Genomic DNA, 20,329 nt, shown 5'->3' on the forward strand with positions numbered 1-20,329 from the left:
CCAAATTCTGTTGTTGAGTGAGAATCACAAATGAGAGTGACTGGCTCCAAGTTGCTCTTTCCCATGATATTCTTAGAATTGTTTAAATTAACCATTAGTAGAAAGTAGGGGAAAAAAAACTTTACTGCTCATGCTCAATTAAGTTTTCTGTGGGAGGGAATAGGGACCCCTTGGACTGTGTTCACACTTCTGCGAGATTCGTTTGCACGCACTCAGGAAATGAATTTACTGTAGAAATTAACAAAGTCTGCAGAAGCTGAGCTGCATGTAGATGAGGTTTGCTGTATGCATTGTGAATAATGTGGTTTATTCTATAAACAAGTTTAAACTGTGTGGATGAAGTAAATCAGGCTGGTGCAAGACTGGGTTTAACAACTCCACCCAAATGTATTGAAGGTTGTCCCACCCTATGGTGTCAGCTGTAAGGCAGTATATGCAGACTGCAGAGCACAATTTAGAAGGAAAAGCCTCTGTGTTTGGGATTGATATGCTTTCAATCTTTCTGTTCAGCCAAAGGTGAGTGTGGGGAGCAAAATGAAACCAGGCCACATGAAAACATTGTCACCTTCTGCTGGAAGACCTATTGGTAGGTAGTGAAAGCAAAGTAACAGGTCTGTGATGTAAGTGGATCCAGTATTCGATATACATTGTGTAAGGAGCTTGCTAATAAAGTAATGTGTGATGTAATCTAAACAAAGCTGTGTATATTATATTTACATGAAATGATACTGTGTTTAGTGGGCTGCAGACTACAAAAGAGAAATACTGTGCAATTGTTTTTACATCTTTCTTCAATGGTAGCTTTATTTGCAAAAGGAGCCAGGACTGAATGAATAAACGTTGCTAGAGCTGACAGGAGTCACTGTGAGGAACTTTTATTCCCCACACATGGATGTGTAACAGTAGCAATTTGCATGTACAGAGCTCTTACTGTGGTAAAACATCAAAAGGCATTTGAGAGGGTTAAATTGGAAACTCAGCTCTTTGTCTTGGTCTTTAACACTAATCTCCCTTCCCTATTTTTCTAATCCTTCTATCACTCGGTCTTGCCCTTCCATTACAATTTCAACCATCCCTTTATCAAAGCATCTCTTATTTCACTCTGCATTGGCACAGTGGTTAGTACTGCTGCTTCAAAACTCGAGTCTTGGGTTTGATCCTGACCTTCTGAGCTACCTCTGTGGAGTTTGCATGTTCTCCCTGTATCCATGGGAGGTTCCCCTGGGTGCTCTGGTTTCCTTCCACATGCCAAAGGTGCTGGTTAGTGAGTTTATTAGCTACTGTAAATGTCCCCTAATGTAGGTAGATGAAGACTGAATTGGGATGGGGCGAGAGTGTGGAGTTGGTGGGGATGCGAGGGGGGGAAACTGGGATTATTGTTGATAGGTACTTGATGGTCAGTGCCGACACGGTGGGCCAAAGGGCCTGTTTCCAGACTGTAAGACACTATGACTATAAAATGTTGATCATCAACAGGGATGTGCCCAGGAGTTTACATTTGTTGGCCTTTGGAGGGTCACACACGAATATATATACAGATGCATATACACTGTGCTTTTAAAGATAATTATTTGGGACGGGGCAAAGATGGATCTGCCTCTGCTTGCCTTCCCCTGCATATACTCTGTTCATTCATGAAACCAATTTTTCATCAGGCTTAACCACTCAATTCCTCCTATCCTCCAGTAATAATTACTGTCTACATTAGGGTGGTGGGTTGGGGGAGAAGACTTTTTCCTGGCTGGGTTACAAATGTATGAAATGTGGTGATGCCTGGATTTGGCCTTCTGTGTCTGTAACAACACGTCTGGCACTGATACCCTGACTAATTGCAGTCTTGTTTTCCATGCCCTTGTGCCCATAGACCAGTCAGCCAATTATAGTCCCGTGGCCCAACACCAACCTCGAGTCAGAGGGGTGCAAGTGTGATTGCACCACGTGCCTTGGGGATTATGCACAATTATTCTATTAAATTTTATTAGCCCTTAAACTCCTAACCCTGCCAGCCCTCGACCTCCAGGCATAACAATGATAGGATAAATTTTCCACACCCAATTGCTTTTTTTTTAGATCTTTCACCATGCAACAAGTTCACCGTAAGAAGAGCTTATTGATCCCTGGTGTCTCAGGTTATGATTGATCTGTCACAGCTTCTTGCAACCTGCCCCAGTGTCGCTCCCTCCCATTTCTAATTCATTTTAACCCTGTGGACTTCCACATCTCCATCTTCCTCTAGTCTTCAAGTTCACCAGGCTCCTGCGCCTCACCACTGCCACTGAATTGCAGCATGTTCTGATGTCAGGCTAGGAGATGTCTCTTCCTCTCCCGATCATTACCCTGCTTGCTTTATTTGCATAGGTTATTGGCTCTATCTGTTGTGATTAAATAATAAAGCATAAATAAGATTTTATGCATGGAGGGGGTGTAAGGAGAATAATGTAATTGGGAAATCCTGATCACAGTCGAACGACTGCTGCACACACAAATTTGATGTGAGTATAACTGGGGCACATTTAAGATTCCATGCAGTTGAATAGTCTGTTAGAACTTGACATCCATGCTTGTATATGGGAGGTGGCCAGTTGGGCAAGGTACAAGGAATTGCTGGCTCCAAGTATCTAGCACAGCAAGAAGCAGTAATAGAGGGTGTGCATTAGCTGATTCTGTAGTAACTATTAAACTTTCCCTATTCCACTTGCATACAATAATGGCATCCATTACATGTAGAGAGAGTCCCTGAAGTTAGCCTGAGACATTATTTACACTTAGAACAATGGGATGTTTTGTCATATAGCGTGCAGAAACTTCGGATATTTAGATCACTGGTTTCTAAGCCCAGCTTTTTTTTTTAACCAATCAGTGCAATGTTAAAGCAGTGGAGAGAGAAGTTTGAAAAGTGATTAATTTTTTTTATCAGAGAAGAGATTATGCGTATCAGTTTTGAATAACAAAATAAATTGGACTTGCAGATATTGAAACAGCCCCAATTTCTGCATTTTTGCATTCTTATCATACAATTACAATTCCGCTTTGATAATATATGGAGAGGTGTTAGTGAGGATGCTGTTTATGTAAACTGCACAGAGAGCAACTGTTGCATTAGTGTATATTAGTCTTTGAACTACAGCTAAGTGCAATTCTGTTTGAAATGGTCAGTGGGATGTCACTGCCTTGTAAGCAGGACTCCTGCAAGACACAAGAGATTTTTAACATTGAAACATTATACGGAGGCCCCAGTGTTGCTCTGAGAACTGGAGCACAGGTAGTTTTCATCCCCTCTGCCACTACTGGCGTTCAGCTGTCTGAAGCTGTTCCTAAACCACCTAAAGAGGTGATTGGCATTTTTCAATCATTTCCTCGTCTTACTAACCCTTCAAATTCGGTACAAGATTAACATTAATCTGTTAGTGATATCTTTGTTATTTTGTGCATTGTTGACTGTTCCGATTGACCAGTTTGCTGGCCACATTATTGAAGGAACGGTGGTGAGGTTTGGTATGTACTGCTCATTTCCAGAGTGTGTTGTGATTTTAGTTTTTGTTTTCACCCTCCAGGCTGGCTTGGGAAATTTGACCTTGTTGGCTTGGACGTTGAGCTTTGACAATTGTGAGGTCAGTAAGCTAGCTATACGATAGACATGGAGCTATGCAGCATGGAAACAGGCTGTTTGGCTCACTGTCCATGCTGATCATTGAGCACCCATTATTGCATCAATTCTTTCCTAACCCATTTTATTCTCCCACATTCCATCAGCTCCCCCCTACAGTCTACCACTCATATATATAGGTGGGGCATCCAGTGGAAATCCACGTGGTCACAGAGAATGTGAAAGCTCCACACAGACAGCATCAGAGATTGAACCTGCGTCACTGGAGCTGTGAGGCAACAGCTCTACCAGGTGTGCCATTGTGCTGCCCATTCTTGCTGCAGTTAGAAAGGTGTGAGTTGGCACTAACTGGCTTGGTTGATGAAATCCAGTGGCTGGACATCCTTGATGATGATGATTATTTTCACGCCATGAGCTGGAGTTGCAACATGGCTTGCACCTGAACCTCTGCAGGAAGTGGAGGCCTCAAATCAGATGATGGAAGAAGTCTCAGGTGTCTTTAACACCAATATCGAAATAAATTCTGAAGATGAATTTCACATTGAAACAAGAAGAGAAAGCTTGCATCTATCACACTGTTAACATCATAAAACATTGCAAATTTCTTCAGAGGTAGACAAGCAGCCAAAGAAGAAAAATGGTTTTAGGGAAAGTTTTAAAGAAGGAGAGCATGGGGCCTAGGAAGCTCTGTGCAAAGAGTTTCCTCTGTGCTTTGATTTCTGTTGCTTGAGGCCAAATAAAATATTTCCACACACAAAAATTAATATTCTTTTAAATTCCAAAGAGAAACCATTCCAGTGAAGGTTTCCGCCACTGGTAACCCACTCCATGCTCCTTTAACTAATATAATATTCTGTGCTGCTATGAAACTTTGTGGAATTTGAAACAAGGAGATCTGAATAAAAATTTGACCATAAATAATAAAATTCATGAAGTTGTGAGTTAAGAGATTGGGTTCTGTGGTTCCTGCTGGCCTGTGCAGATTTGAAACCTACATGTACATGCTCATGGTTTTGATCTTACAGTATTTCAGAAACAGTGAACGAGATGGCAAGGGCATAGGAGGAGAAAAGTAGACCATTCAGTGCATCCTGGAGATGCAGGAGATGCAAGAGATTGCAGATGCTGGAATCTGCAGCAAACAACAAACTGCTGGAGGAACTCAGTGGGTTAGGCAGCATCTGTGGAGCCAGAAGGATAGTTTGGGGTTGAGACCCTGCCTGCCCTGATGCAGGGTCTTAACCCGAAACATCGACTATCCCTTTGCCTCCACAGATGCTGCCTGACCTGCTAAGTTCCTCCAGCAGTTTGTTTTTTTGATTCAATACATCCAGCCAGTGTTTGCTCTCTAAGCACTAATCCTGTTGCCTTGCTCATTTCTTTTTTTTAATTGTCCATTTGCCTTTTTAAAAGTGGATATTATCAGCTGTTTCCTTAAGACGGTTATAATATTTATGTGGGATTCCTCCCTTGGTGTCTTAGTGTATCCAGTGAGGATCTGAGCAACACAAGGGTGCTGTTCAATCCCTACCTGTGCTGGAGTTCACTCTTCATCGATTTGAAATGAGGCAGGATTCTCTCTCGCTATATGGTGACCCTTGTTTTAAAAAAAAAGCATGTATGTACATCACATAAGGACAGGTTTGTGCTTGAGTGAAATTTTTTTAAGTAGCTAACATTCACTCAATTGGTGATGCACTGTAGGCTTCTCAGCTGGTTTGATAGTAGCATCCCAGTGAGAGATGCCATTTTCTGGAGATTAGGGAAATGTATTGTGGATAAAGGAGAAAAATAAGTTTTTAAATAATACTGGCAAGTAGCCAGGTAGCAGTATGGAGTCTGTTTGAAAAGTCTAAAGAAGGACCTTGCAGCATATACTGAAGTTGAAATTAATAATTTTTTAACAAAGGGACAACATTTCCAGAACCAGATCTCCACTGTACAGACACATTAGAAAGCAAAAGTGATGCCAAGCAGATTTGTCAAATTTCAGTTCTTTTGCTTCCTTCAGCTTTGGGTTCAATTCCGGCCACTGTATGTACAGAGTTTGTATGTTCTCCCCGTGACCGCGTGGGTTTCCTCCGGGTGCTCTGGTTTCCTCCCACATTCCAAAGACATACAGGTTAGGAAGTTGTGGGCATGCTATGTTGGCACCGGAAGCGTGGCGACACTTGCAGGCTGCCCGCAGAATGTGCTACACAAATGATGCATTTCACTGTGTATTTTGATGTACATGTGACTAATAAAGAAATCTTAATTTGAATCTTAATGTTAAGCTTTCTCTCAGCCTGGTACCTTGGTCATTGAACTCCAAGTCTGGCATCCTCTCAGGTAGTAGAGGCCATGGTTCCTGTGGGAAGCCAGGAGCTGGGTCTGGCCTTGTGGCCCCTGTGCTCTGTAGTTTTCTCAACCATGCCCAAATTAGGTCACTGACAATCCATGTCTGGATTACTGCCCAAATGAATCCTTGTTTATTTCAAAACTTCTGTTTCGAGGAGAGCCAGACCCTTTAAGGAAGCTGCTCCAGTAATTTATGTTCCATAAACATGAAGTATCTGATGCCTCGGGAACTTGGGAAATATTGCTTTAGGAGTTTTTAAAAACTTTTCCTACAGTTCTATGTAAACTACTATTTCAGTGGCTTATTTCTAGAAGGGTGGTGGGAGCTGTAGGGTGGAAATAGTCAGAGTCATACAACACAGAAACAGACCCTTCGGCCTGACATGTCCTTGCTGACTACCAAGTATCCATCCATACTAATCCCATTCACTAGCACTTGGTCCATATCCTTCTGTGCCTTGGCAATTCAAGTGCTTATCTAAATGCTACTTAAATGCTGTGAGAGTCTCTCCCTCCACTGCCCACTCAGGCAGTGTGTTCCAGATTCAAAACACCCTTTGGGTGGGGGAAGTTCTTCCTCAAATTCTCTCTAAATCCCTTACTCTAAGCCCTCTAATATTTAGATACCTCTGCTATGGGGAGACATTTCCTACTATTGCATAGTTTAGGGAACCCTGTCTGATGAGAGATATTGAGTCTCTGGTCAAGAAAATGAAGGAATCATACACTGAGTTAAGGAGGTCAGGGATGAGTGAATCCCTGGATGACTATAAAAATATTAAGAATACACTTGAGGGAAATCAGGAAGGCAGAGAGATGGTATGAGTTGGATCTGGCAGGTAAAGTTGAGGAAAATCCCAAGAGGTTCTATAGATTAAGAGTAAAAGGAAGAGAGTAGGCCCCCTTAGAGATTGGCAGGCCCACCTGTGTCTTGAGCCACAGAAGATGGGTGGGATTTTTAAAGAATATTTCTCCTTGGTATTCATTTAGGAGAAAATGGTTGCTCAAGAGATAAGGGAACCAAGTAGAAATGTTTTGGAGAACATTCATATTACCAGAGAGGAGGTATTTGCAGCCTTACAGCACATTAAGGTGGATAAATCCCCAGAGCCTGACCGAGTACTTCCTTGGACATTGTGGGAGGCTAGAGAAGAAATTGCAGAGATGCTTGCTTTGTTGTTAGCCATTGGTGAAGTTCCTGAGGGCTGAAAGGTGGCTAATGTTATTCTGTTTAAGAGGGCAGCAAGGACAAGCCAGGGAACTACAGGCCAGTCAACCTGACATCAGTGGTGGGGAAGTTACTGGAGAGAATTCTGAGGGACAGGATCTACCAGCATTTGGATAGACAGGTTGATTAGGAAGAGTCAGCATGGCTTTGTGCATGGAAATTCATGTTTAACGAATCTTCTGGAGTTCTTTGAAGAGGTAACCAAAAGGTAGATGAGGGTAGGGCAGTGGATGTTGTCTGTTTGGACTTTAGCAAGGCCTTTGACAAGGTCCTGCATGGCAGGCTGGTCTGGAAGGTTAGGTCGCATGGAATCCAGGGAGAGCTAGATGGGTGGATTCAAAATTGGCTCGAATGTAGAAAACAGAGGATGGTGATTGAAGGTTGCTTCTTGGAATGGAGACCATTGACTAGTGGTGTGCCGCAGGGGTCAGTGTTGGGACCTCTGCTATTCGTTATGTATATAAATGATTTGGATGTGAATGAACAAGACTTGATCAGTAAGTTTGTGGAAGACACAAAATTAGGTGGTGGTGTTAGTGAAGAAGGTTATCGTAGATTACAGGGGGATCTCGATTAGTTAGGGAAGTGGGCCAAGGAGTGGCAAATGGATTTCAATACTGATTGTGAGGTGATGGATTTTGGAAAGTCAAACCAGAGTAGGACTTGTATTATGAAGGGTAGGGCACTAGGGAGTGTAATGGAACAGAGGGATCTAGGAGTACAAGTGCATAATTCATTGAAAGCAACGTCACAGGTAGATGGTGGTGAAAAAGGCATTTAGCACACTGGCCTTCATCAGTCAGGGTATTGAGTATAGGAGTTGGGAGATTACATTGCAGTTGTACAAGACGTTGATGAGGCCGCACCTGGAGTACTGTGTACAGCTTTGGTCACTCAGTTATAGGAAAGACATTGTTAAACTGGATAGAGTGCAGAAAAGATTTACGAGGATGCTGCCAGGATGAGAGGGCCTGAGTTATAGGAAGAGGTTGGCCAGGCTAGCTCTTTATTCCTTGGAACGTAGGAAAATGAGGGGCAACCTTATAGAAATGTTTAAAATTATGAGAGGCATAGATAAGGTGGATGGTTACAGTCTTTTCCCTAGGGTAGGGGAATCCAAAACTAGGGGACATAGATTTAGGGTGAGAGGGGAAAGATTTAAAAGGGATCTGACGGACCACAGAGTCAGTGTATGGAATGAGCTGCCAGAGGAAGTGGTTGATGTGGGTACAATAGTAGCATTTAAGAAGCACTGGGATAGGTACATGGAGGGGTGGGGACTGGAGGGATATGGGCCGAACACAGGAAATTGGGGCTAGCTTGGTGGACAATGTGGTCAGCATGGACATGTTGGGCTGAAGGGCCTGTTTCCATGCTGTATTGCTCTATGACTATATACCCTGTCTTTGCTGCTCCTAATTTTGTCTACCTTTGTCAGATCCCCCTTCAGCCTCTGCTCCAAGGAAAACAAACTCAGCCTATCCAGTCTCTCTTCATAACTGAAACATTCCGTCCCAGGCAACACCCTGGTGAATATTCTCTGCATTCTCTCCAGTGTAGTCGCATCCTTCCTATAGTGTGACGATCAGAACTGAACACAATACTCCAGATGTGACTGAACCAATGTTTTATAAAATAGTCCCAAATGCTCCCATGCTCTTAAATTCAATGCCCTGGCTAATGAAGGCAGGTATCCCTATGCTTTCTTCACCAACCATCTGTGCTGCCACCTTCAGGGCAACTTAGACAAGTTGAGTAAATAGTAAATTGGTCTTCATTTCAGGAGGTTTTGAGCAGAGGAGCAATGGTGTCATACTGCAATTCCACAGGACCTTGGTGAGACTGTACCTCGAGTACTGTGTTCACTTCTGATTGTCTTAGCTAAGAAATGATGTGCTTGGATAGAGGGGAGTGCAACAATGGTCACCAGACTGATTCCTGAGATGGTGGGACTATTATACAAGAAGACTTTCGGTTAGTTAGCCTGTATTCTCTAGCATTTAGAAGAATGAGAGTAGATCTCATTGAAATGTACAACGTTTTGACAGGCAGGATGCAGAGAGCTTGTGTCTTCTGGTGTTTGGAAATAGCAGTCACAGTCTCAGAACACAAGGTAAGTCATCTTGGATGATAAGAAATTTCTTCACCAAGAGGGTGGTGTACCACAGAGGGCTGTAGATGCCAAGTATTTAAGGAGCTCAACAGATTCCTGAAAAAAGGGGAATGGGGAGAGTACAGGGATTAGGTATTGAGAACAGGATTGGCCATGATCACGTTGATTGTTAGAACAAGCCTGAAGGGCCAACGCTTACTCCAACTTTTCTGTTTTGGTGTTGGATCAATCTTGTCGTTGAATTCAGGGGTAGGGATCTGCACAAGTCAGTTGCTGCGTGGTTCGTGAGCAGCAAAGGACAGCAACCTCTTTAGTGTTCCAAATCTTCATTTTAGGAGATGTGTTGCAACTGCTTCACCTGGTGGATTTGTTTATGCACAGTGGAAGAAATGACAGAATCCACAAACTCTCACTGGCAGTGACTCGGTGACTGAGTCCAGTTGAAGTTCTCAACGACAAAAGACAAGATGGAGAAGGAAAATTGGTTGCATTGGATCATGCACAATCCATGAGCAATGGTTGCAGTGTCAGCTATTTCACCTGCAGCAACAATCATCACAGCAGGAATTGAACACTTTAGAGCAGGAAGGCATACTCAGGAAAGTTTTTCTTCTAAAACTTGCATCTTTGGTGACGGCAGTTAGATGTACCATACATTAGGCTATTCCCTCCACAATGCTTTGCCTTTTGTAGTTCAGATTCCTTTATTTCATAGGACTCTCTGTGACCTTTCGAAGCAGAGTATTCGGAATCTTTCCTGCATTTGGTAGCATAAAATTTCCACAAAAAGTTGGGAGGTCACAGGTACGAATGCAGAAGTCCCAGACTTCCACATAGCTGCTCGTCATTGCCAAGTCCACATCACTTAATACTGAACTCTTCTGGGAAATCCTGCATTGGGACACACTAGTACTGTGGGAAATCGGCTCGTTGGATCTGGTGCAGCTGCAGTGACTCCATTCAGTTCAGTAGAGCAGAATGGCTGGGCTTTGCAAGGACTTGCCAATCAACTGGCTTCCTTGAGGAAATTTCTGCTGGAAGGCCCACTTGGGCAGTTTTAGGGGACAGGCATGTGCAGGTGCCAGTAGTTGAGAGGAATTTCCATGTCTACAATCTCTATTTTTCATCTCTTCACAATCTCTCCATAAAATTCAACCCCCCCCCCCTCAAATTTGTTGAAACACTTCTATCAAGATTCCTCATTTTGACACTGGATTTGGATCAGAAGGTGAGCTGTCTCCTGCTTCTAGCTGTCGTCAAGTTGGGTCCTTGGGCAGCAGATGGCCTGTAGGTGCCGATGAATCCACACAATATGGCAGGCAGTGTCCACTGAAAGCAGCATCTTGAAAATCTCCGTAAGACCATCTTTGATGTGAGTGTCCTTGCCTCTGTCAACAGCACGCTAGTCCGTGATGGTCTTGGGGCTACCCAGCTGGCAAGATGAACAGATAGTTGAAAACAAGGTGGCCTCTGGAGAAGACTATCCTTGCTGACATGCTAAAATGTAGAGGCCTGATCACTAGATCTATTTAAAGTGGAGATGGATTTTGAAAAATTGAGAGCTATGGGGAACTGTGTCAGAAGAGTTGCTGAAGCCAACGTAGATCAACCAGAATCAGATTGACTGGCGGGGCAGGCTTGAGGGACCTGGTGGCATACTCCTGCTCCTATTTTCTTGTGTTCTAGTGTGAATTTTTCACCATATCTCCCTCATCTGAAAAAGGAGAGTATGCCAGGGATCTTAGAGACATCTTCAAAAAGGAGGCAAATCTGGGTGTGGTAATTACAGTGGAGTTATCATGATGTTTACTACAGTGAAAGTCATCACAAGGATCCTCCCCAGTGGGTGAGAAGCCGCAGTCTGATTTCATTCATCAGGAGGTAGAACAGACATGACCTTTACTGTGTGATAAATTCAGATAAAATGTAGAGTGGAACCAACCATACGTGGTCCTTTTCAACCTCTCAATCTCCTTCAGCTTGATAACTGGGAGGGATTATGGACAATCTTTCACAAATCTGGCTTTCCTCAAGTTCATTTATCATTTTCGCCTTTTACAGATTGACATGCAAGTTTTGGTCATAACCAATGGTTCCAGCACAGACTTTATAACAATTGAGACTGGGATCCGGCAAGGCTGTGTCATCAAACCAATCTCGCAATCTTCACCACATTGCTGCTTCCTGATGTAGTGACATTAACCTACATGAATAATGGGAAATTCTTTAACCTCAGTCGCCTCAAATGATGCTTGTGTATGTGCATACTCAAGGTCAAGCTCCAAATCAATGCTGGCTCCTTCATTTAAGTGTACAAAAGGATAGGCACTAAACTCATTGTGAAAGCTAAGGGAAGTCAGTGAACACCTTGGGTCTCCACACAGAGAATGTGAGTCTATTGTACAGAAGATACTGTGTTGGTTCTGAGATGGCTGAAGGTTCGTGAACAGAAATGAGTCATCCTGAACCCCTAAGAATTGAATAGAAGAAAGGGATCAGAAGATTCCATGGTCCACGTAGCAGCTTTAGCTTCTTGCAACCCTAATCAGCTGAGGAGGAGTAGAATTCATGATTGGTGATGTGCCTTTAGCTTGTTTTTTTTCATGTGCTTTATTCGTAAGTTTGGGAGATAACAATACCTGAAAGCCATAGCATTTTATTTGTTGAGATAATACTCGGGTGTGGTGCACAGAACCAATGCTAAATGATTGGACAGTGTAGGATCCAAATAATTGTGTATATTCTACATCTACAGAATTCCTTTTGTTTCACTTTTTTTTTCCTTAAAATCGCCTTTTGACAGCCAAGATACTCTGGTTGTTCTCATTTTGTTTGTGCTTGAATTGTGGCTGAATTTACTATGATTGGTCTCAACAAGGTTCACCATTTAACCAGTTGAAAAACTGATGTTAAATAAGTTGGAGCAATGAGGGAGACAAAAGAAGTGAGGTTTTCTATTTTAATGTAAAATTATTATCCTTTAACATATTTCTGAAAAAGCACTGCTCTGTCGCAGGATCCTTTTGATGTGGGATAGGATGGCAGGGATAGGTGCATGAAAGGAGTTTAGAAAGAAAGAAATCCTGTGAACATGCAATAAAAAAAAAGCACAGCTAGCCAAGCAAAAGACGTATGTTAGCAAGGCGCTAATCAAAAGTAGGTTTTAAACTAAGTTTGAACTTGATGTGAATTCATATGCAAGAACTGTTTGGGTTTGTTTCTGTATAGCACAGATAAGCTGATGACTGATCATTGTGAACTGATTTTCACTAACTCGCTGCTGCTTTTACTATTCCTGATTTTTATCTTCAATTTCCTTAATGCTGCACTTCATGAAATTTCTGTGGCTGACTTTGTGGTCTTGTTGGTATCTGTGACACTCCCACATTGCTAACTCAGAACTACAGAAACTACTTAGGCCACTGATTTTCCATATCTGGAAAAGCTCATGGTCTCAGTCACATCTGTGGCACCACCTCACTGCATGAATCGAGGGCTCATGCTCTTGATCACCTTCACTCTGTCTTTTAATGACCATTTGAAATGGGCTGGCAGAACAAATGGTATACTTTCATACAGCTCAATTAGTGTTACAAAGTCCCAACATTCTTTAAACCTATGAAATAGTGTTGAGGTGTAGTCACTCTTGTAATGTAGGAAACACAGCAGTCATCCTGAGTGCAGTGAGGGCCTACATAATGATCACTTAACCTATCTTGGTGATATTGGTTGAGGAATAAATATTAGCCAGGAAGGATACAGGAGAAAAGTTCAATTAACTACTTTAACAAGTGCCAAGGATTTTTTAGAACCACTAGAAAGATGGCACCTTTGGCATGGGAGGCTCATTTAGTGCTTTATTTATTAATGAAAAAGCATGGCAATGGATGGACAATAGCTAACATTCAAAAAACAAAAGGATCTGCTAGTGATGCATTCCTGCTTGGTACAAAAATATGAAAAGGAAAACAACCCAACCGTGGCTAACAGGAAATAAAACTAATTATTATGAGATTCAAAGAGGATTTACGTAAAAATACCAAAGTAGATAATTGAGGATTGGAAGCAAGTTGTTTTTCAGCAAAGGAGGATAAAGAAAAACAATTACATATGAAGGTTAACATGCAAGGAACATAAAAGTGGACTGTAAATACTTCTACAAATATATAGAAAGGGCAATGCAGGAGGGCAGGTGTGGACCTGTTCAGCCAACTTTCTTGACACTGCCTAACCAAAATGGATGAGGTTCAAAAGAGAAAATGCTGGAAAAACGCAAAACCACTGCCTCCCCTCCCCCAGCCTTCTATCACCCACTTGCTTTCCTCTACCCCATGTTCTCCACCTGTCCATCACTCAAACACTCCTCCCACTAGGTCCCCTATCAACCCACTATTCCCATCTGCCCACCATCTCTCCCTTATTTTGTTCCTCTCTTCACCTTCCTCGCGTATCAGATTTCATAATCTGCAGCCCTTTGTCTCCACCAATCACCTTCCAGCCTCTATCTCCACCCCTCACTCCCTGACTCCATCTGCCAATTAACCCTTCCTCACCTGGATCAATTTATTGCTTTCCAGCTCTTGCCCCACCCCTTCCCCTCATCTCTCTGTACTGGCTATCTATGATATATATATTGCAATTAGCAATGCCTTACATGGACAAAGAAGCTTAACCTGATTTTAACTGCCTTTTAATTGCCACATTAGATCATCCAGTCTCTCACCCTATCAGAAATTCTCTTTGCTCTACCATCCCCCTCCCCCACTTTCTCTGCTAATGAAAACTAACTTGTTTCTCTCTCTCCTGGTTCTGATGAAGGGTCCTGGAGCTGAGATGTTAATTGTTTCTCCTTCTGTGGGTGCTGAGTGTTTCCAGCACTTTGTTTTTATTTTTATCTGCTGTTCTATATTGATTTTCATATGAGGTTCAAAAAAGTACTTCCACTGGGTATTTATAGAACATTACTCCAAGGAGAAAACATCACTTGTGGAAAGGAGGGAGGAATTGTGCTGAGGAAAGCCGAGTAGGTTAATTCTAATGTTGCTCTTGTTTTCCTTTCCACTGGCCTGGCACAGCAGGAATTATGGATGCCACCCATCTGAGAGACTTTGATATGGAAATTTGAATGGGTTCAGTTTGTGGCACCAAAGCTTCATGCATTTTTGTTGTGTATTGGATTATTAGTCATTAATCTACTGGTCTAACTGAGAGTCTGCTTCATTCACATGTGTAATATCTTGCCTGAAAAAGAATTTTATGGTAATGGTTTGTGATTTCTGCCTTTCATTTTCCTTACGATTATGTACAGCAGCTGCTCATCACTGGGTTAAGTTCTGGAAACAGTCCAAATTAGTAAATTGCTTTATTATACAGTATACAGTGAAAAACTTGTATACTGTCCACACAGATCAATTCATTACAACAGTGCATTGAGGTAGTACAAGGTAAAACAATAACAGAGTGCCAAGTAAATTGTTACAGTTACAGAGAAAGTGCAGTGCAGGTAGACAATAAGGTGCAAGATCAAAACGAGGTAGGTTGTCAGGTTAAGAGTCCATCTTATCGTACTAGGGAACTGTGCAATAGTTTTATAATGGCAGGATAGAAGCTGTCCTTGAGCCTGGTGGTACATGCTTTAAGGTTTTTGTATCTTTTGCCCAATGGGAGAGGGGAAAAGAAAGAATGCAGGGGGTGGGAGGGGTCTTTGATTATGCTGGCTGCTTTACTGAGGCAGTGAGAAGTTTAGAGAGAGTCCATGGAGGGGGAGGCTGGTTTCCATGATTTGCTGAGCTGTATCCACAGTTCTGCAGTTTCTTGCGGTCACAGGTAGAGCAATCTGGATACGATGCTTTCTATGGCACATCAATAAAAGTTGGTGAGGGTCAAAGGGGAAATGCCAAATTTCCTTAGCCTCCTGAGGAAGTAGAGGCACTGATGAGCTTTCTTAGCCATGGCATCTTGGTGGTTGGACTTGGACAGGCTATTGCTGATGTTCATTCCTAGGAACTTGAAGCTCTGAACCCTCTCAATCTCAGCATAGTTGATGTAGACAGGAGCATGTACACCGCTTCCCCCCCCCCCCCCCCCCCCCCCCCCCCAAACTCTTTCTGAAGTCAAAGACCAGCTGTTTTGTTTTGCTGACATTGAAGGAAAGGTTGTTGTCTTGACACCATGTCACTGGGCTGTATCTCCTTTCTGTACTCCAATTCATTGTTATTTGAGATGTGGCCCAGTACGGTGGTGTCATCTGCAAACTTGTAATGGAATTGGAGCAGAATCTGGCCATGCAGATGTGAGTGTATAAGGAGTAGAATAAGGGGCTGAGGATGCAGCCCTGTGGGGCACCAGTGTTGAGAATAATCATGGTGGAGGTGTGGCTGCCTATCCTTGCTGATTGCGGTCTGTTGGTCAGGAAGTCAAGGATCTAGCTGCCAAGGGAGGTGTTCATTCCCAGGTCTAGGAGTTTGGAGATGAGTTTGCTTAGAATTTATAATATTGAAGGCAGAGCTGTAGTCAATAAACAATAGTCTAACCTAGGTATCTTTACTGTTCAGATGCTCCATAGATGAATGTAATGCCAGGGAGATGTTGTCTGCTATTTTGGCAGTAGGTGAATTGCAGTGGGTCAAGGTTGTCTGAGAGGCTGGAATTAATGTGTGCCATAACCAGCCTCAGAGAGGATATGTAAGTTTAGGGGTAGCACCAGAAATTTGTTGCATTTTCAACTATGGCTCAGTCACAGCACTCTTACTTGAGATTCAATAATTCCAGGTTCAAATCGTACTCCATGGTCTTGAGCACAAAGATGTAGGTGGGAACTCAAGTACTGTGTGATGTACTGTTAATAGAACTATCATTTCGATAACATGTTAACCCAAGAATCAGAATCAGGTTTATTATTACTGACATATTGTGAAATTTGTTGTTCTGCAGCAGCAATACAGTGCAAGACATAAAAATTATCATAAGTTACAAAGATAAATAGTGCAAAAGATGAATAACGAGGTAGTGTTCATGGACTGTTCAGAAATCTGATGTCTGAGGGGACGAAGCTGTTCCTGAAATATTAAGTGTGGGTCAACATCAGAACATAAGAAATAGGTGCAGGAGTAGGTCATCTGTCCTGTCGACCCTGCTCCACCATTCAATAAGATCATGGCTGATCTGGCTGTGGACTCAGATCCACCTACCTGCCTTTTCCCCATAACCCTTAATTCCCCTACTATGCAAAAATCTTAAATATATTTAATGATGTAGCCTCTACTGCTTCCCTGGGCAGAGAATTCCACAGATTCACTACTCTCTGGGAAAAGCAGTTTGTCCTCATCTCAGTCCTAAATCTATTCCCCCGAATCTTAAGGCTAGGTCCCCTCGTTCTAATCTCACCTACCAGTGGAAACAACCTTCCTGCCTATATCTTATCTACCCCTTCCATCATTTTATATGTTTCTGTAAGATCCCCTCTCATTTTTCTGAATTCCAGCAAGTATAGTCCCAGGTGACTCAATCTCTCCTCATAGGCTAACCCCCTTCTCTCCGGAATCAACCTGGTGAACTTCCTCTGCACCGCCTCCAAAGCTAGTATATCCTTCCTCAAGTAAGGAGACCAGAACTGCATGCAGTACTCCAGGTGCGGCCTCACCAGTTCCCTGCTCTTAATTCAATCCCTCTAGCAATGAAGGCCAACATTCCATTTTGCCGCCTTGATATCCTGTTGCACCTGCAAACCAACCTTTTACGATTCATGCACAAGCACTCCCAAGTCCCTCTATGCAACAGCATGCTGCAATCTTTCACCATTTAAATAATAATCTGATCTTCTATTTTTCCTCCCAAAGTGGATGACCTCGCATTTACCAACATTGCACTCCACCTGCCAGACTCTTGCCTATCTGAAATCTTAACCTATCTAACTTAAAACTTTCTATCTAAATCTCTGCAGGCTCCGCATCCTCCGCACAATTTGCTTTTCCACTCAATTTAGTGTCATCAGCAAACTTAGATACTCAGCACTTGGTCCCCTCTTCCAAATCGTTAATGTATATCGTGAACAGTTGCAGGCCCAGCACCGACCCCTGCAGCACCCTACTCACCACTGATTGCCAACCAGAGAAACATCCATTTATCTCAACTCGCGGCCTTCTATTGGTTAACCTCTATCTATACTAATGTTACCCCCAACTCCATGCACCCTTATCTTATGGATAAGTCTTTTATGTGGCACCTTATCGATCGCCTTCTAGAAATCCAAGTATACAACATCCACGTGCTCCCCTCTATCCTCTGCGCTCATTATATCCTCAAAGAACTCTTGTAAGTCTTGTAAGTAAGAGACAAAGTTGGGAAGATGTGCCTGGAAGCTGTGGAAGTGGGTGAGGTTCTCAATGAATACTTCTCTTCAGTATTCACCAAGGAGAAGGGCCTTGATGACGCTGAGGACAGTGTTGGTAAGGTTAATGCTCTAGAGCATGTAGATGTCAAGAGAGAGAATGTATTGGAGCTGTTAGAAAATATTAGGACAGGTAAGTCCCCAGGGCCTGACGGAATAGTCCCCAGGCTGCTCCGCGAGGCGAGGGAGGAGATTGCTGAACTGTTGGCTAGGATCTTTGAGTCCTCGTTGTCCATGGGAATGGTACTGGAGGATTGGAGGGTGGCAGATGTTGTCCCCTTATTCAAAAAAGGTGGTAGGGATTGTCCAGGGAATTACAGACCAGTGAGCCTTATGTCTGTGGTGGGCAAGCTGTTGGAAAGGATTCTTAGAGATAGGATCTATGAGCATTTAGAGAATCATGGACTGATTAGGGACAGCCAGCATGGCTTTGTGAAGGGAAGATCATGTCTCACAAGCCTGATAGGATTCTTTGAGGAGATGACCAGGCAGATTGACGAGGGTAGTGCAGTAGATGTGGTTTACATGGATTTTAGTAAGGCGTTTGAAAAGGTTCCATATGGTAGGCTTCTTCAGAAGGTCAGAGGGCATGGGATCCAGGGAGGCTTGGCCATGTGGATTCAGAATTGACTTCCCTGTAGAAAGCAGAGGGTTGTGGTGGAGGGAGTGCATTCGGATTGGAGGGCTGTGACTAGCAGTGTCCCACAAAGATCGGTTCTGGGACCTCTACTTTTCGTGATAATTATTAATGACTTAGATGAGGGGGTAGAAGGGTGGGTTAGCAAGTTTGCAGACGACACAAACGTTGGTGGTGTTGTGGATAATGTGGAGGACTGTCGAAGATTGCAGAGGGATATTGATAGGATGCAGAGCTGGGCTGAGAAGTGGCAGATGGAGTTCAATCAGGAGAAGTGTGAGGTGGTACACTTTGGAAGGACAAACTCCAAGGCGGAGTACAAGGTTAATGGCAGGATACTGGGTAGTGTGGAGGAGCAGAGGGATCTGGGGGTTCATATCTACAAATCACTGAAAGTTGCCTCATAGGTGGATAGGGCAGTTAAGAAAGCTTATGGGATTTTAGCTTTCATAAATCGTGGGATTGAGTTTAAGAGCCGTGAGGTAATGATGCAGCTCCCCAAAACTCTGGTTAGACCACACTTGGAGTACTGTGTCCAGTTCTGGTCGTCTCATTATAGGAAGCATTGGAAAGGGTGCAGAGGAGATTTACCAGGATGCTTCCTGGCTTGGAGAGTATGGATTATGAGGAGAGAGACTCTCTTGGTGGCGTTAGATGGAGTAGGTTGCATCTTGGCACTGCTCCACTCACCTTTTAATCTCTTGTACACCACCCCTTAATAAGACTTTTATAATACTTTTATAAGATCGATTTTGATTTTTAATTGCCGGAAATGAACACCAGAACTAAAGCTGCAGCTGATAGCAAGGGTAATGGAGACCCTCAACTTACTTTGGAAGCTCTTTCTAAATTGGATAAAAAACTTGATCAGAGATTTTCCACTTTGGAAACTCTGTTAAAGGAGATTGAAGACAGACAAACAACACTTATACAGGAAAATGTTAAACAACAGCAATTAATTGCTGAACTGGATGAAGCTGGCAAAGAGAGAGATCATAGACTGAGCTCACTGGAAAAAGACCACCCAAATACTGGAACAGCAAAGACAGAAGATTATTGATTTAGAAAGCCGCAGTCGAAGAAACAATTTGAGGATTATTGGCCTTCCCGAAGATGCTGAATCTGGTAATCCTATTGAATTCTTTTCCGAACTTCTGATGGATGTGTTTGGCTCTGAAGTTTTCTCTGTACGTCCCATACTTGATCGTACTCACTGAGCCTTAAGACCAAAACCCCCGGCAGACCAAAAACCACGGCCAGTAATATTGAGATTTCACTATGTGAGTACTAAAGAGCATTTGATTCGAATTGCTCTTCATCAAGGAATGATCCAATATAAAGATTGGAAGTTTTGTCTGGTTGAAGATTACCGCCCAGAAGTTATGAAAGAGAGACTGCGTCATAAACCGATTTATGTCGCGACTTTATCAAGGGAACTATCAACCTGCATTATTGTTCCCAGCCCACCTGAGGATTGTACTCCCTGACAAATCACGCAAATGGTTTAATTCTGTAAAGGAAGCCGAAGAATTTCTTAAAGATTAACTTTTTGACTTCAGATGTTTAAGAAATATGCTATTCTTTGATTTTTATACCTATTTGGTTCTCTAGGTAATAATTAACTTACAGATTTGAACATTTTTTAAGTCTGGAGATATTTTTCTGCCCTTTGTTAACACTTCCGTGCTCGGTTCTGGAACATGGATACTTATCATGTTTCTATTTAACAATTCTTTTTTTTCCTTATTATTTTACTTTAATATTTTTAATGGATTGTTTTGGTAATAATTAAGAATCTGACTGATCGTTTATTTTCTTTTGAAATAATAGTAAGATTGTATTTTTTAAATGTTAACTGTCAGTATTTTTGACTGTGTAGACCTTCTCAGTAAGCCTGTTTACATTTCAAAATCCTGTTTTGGATACTTGGACTTTCATGTTTTGACTATTGGTGGTGTCTTGCATTCCTTTTAAGTTGGAGATTTGCCACCAAAAGAGGTGGGGTTAAGGGATTT

At 42.6% G+C, this 20,329-nt stretch overlaps 1 protein-coding gene across 4 annotated transcripts in view; it reads left to right on the forward strand.

The window, feature by feature from the left end:
• Positions 1-20,329, forward strand: part of LOC127573910 (myosin phosphatase Rho-interacting protein-like) — a 178,489-nt gene that overhangs the window by 44,539 nt on the left and 113,621 nt on the right. The window contains exon 1 of one of the 4 annotated variants that reach the window (XM_052022493.1): positions 428-516. The exons of the other annotated variants lie outside the window; for them this stretch is intronic. The gene's annotated coding sequence lies outside the window, so the exon portion shown is untranslated. Of the gene's footprint in view, positions 1-427; positions 517-20,329 lie in introns of those variants that run through there. 4 annotated transcript variants of the gene reach the window in all.

The sequence above is a fragment of the Pristis pectinata genome, chromosome 8, assembly GCF_009764475.1.
Source record: "Pristis pectinata isolate sPriPec2 chromosome 8, sPriPec2.1.pri, whole genome shotgun sequence".
In the NCBI taxonomy this organism is placed as follows: domain Eukaryota; kingdom Metazoa; phylum Chordata; class Chondrichthyes; order Rhinopristiformes; family Pristidae; genus Pristis; species Pristis pectinata.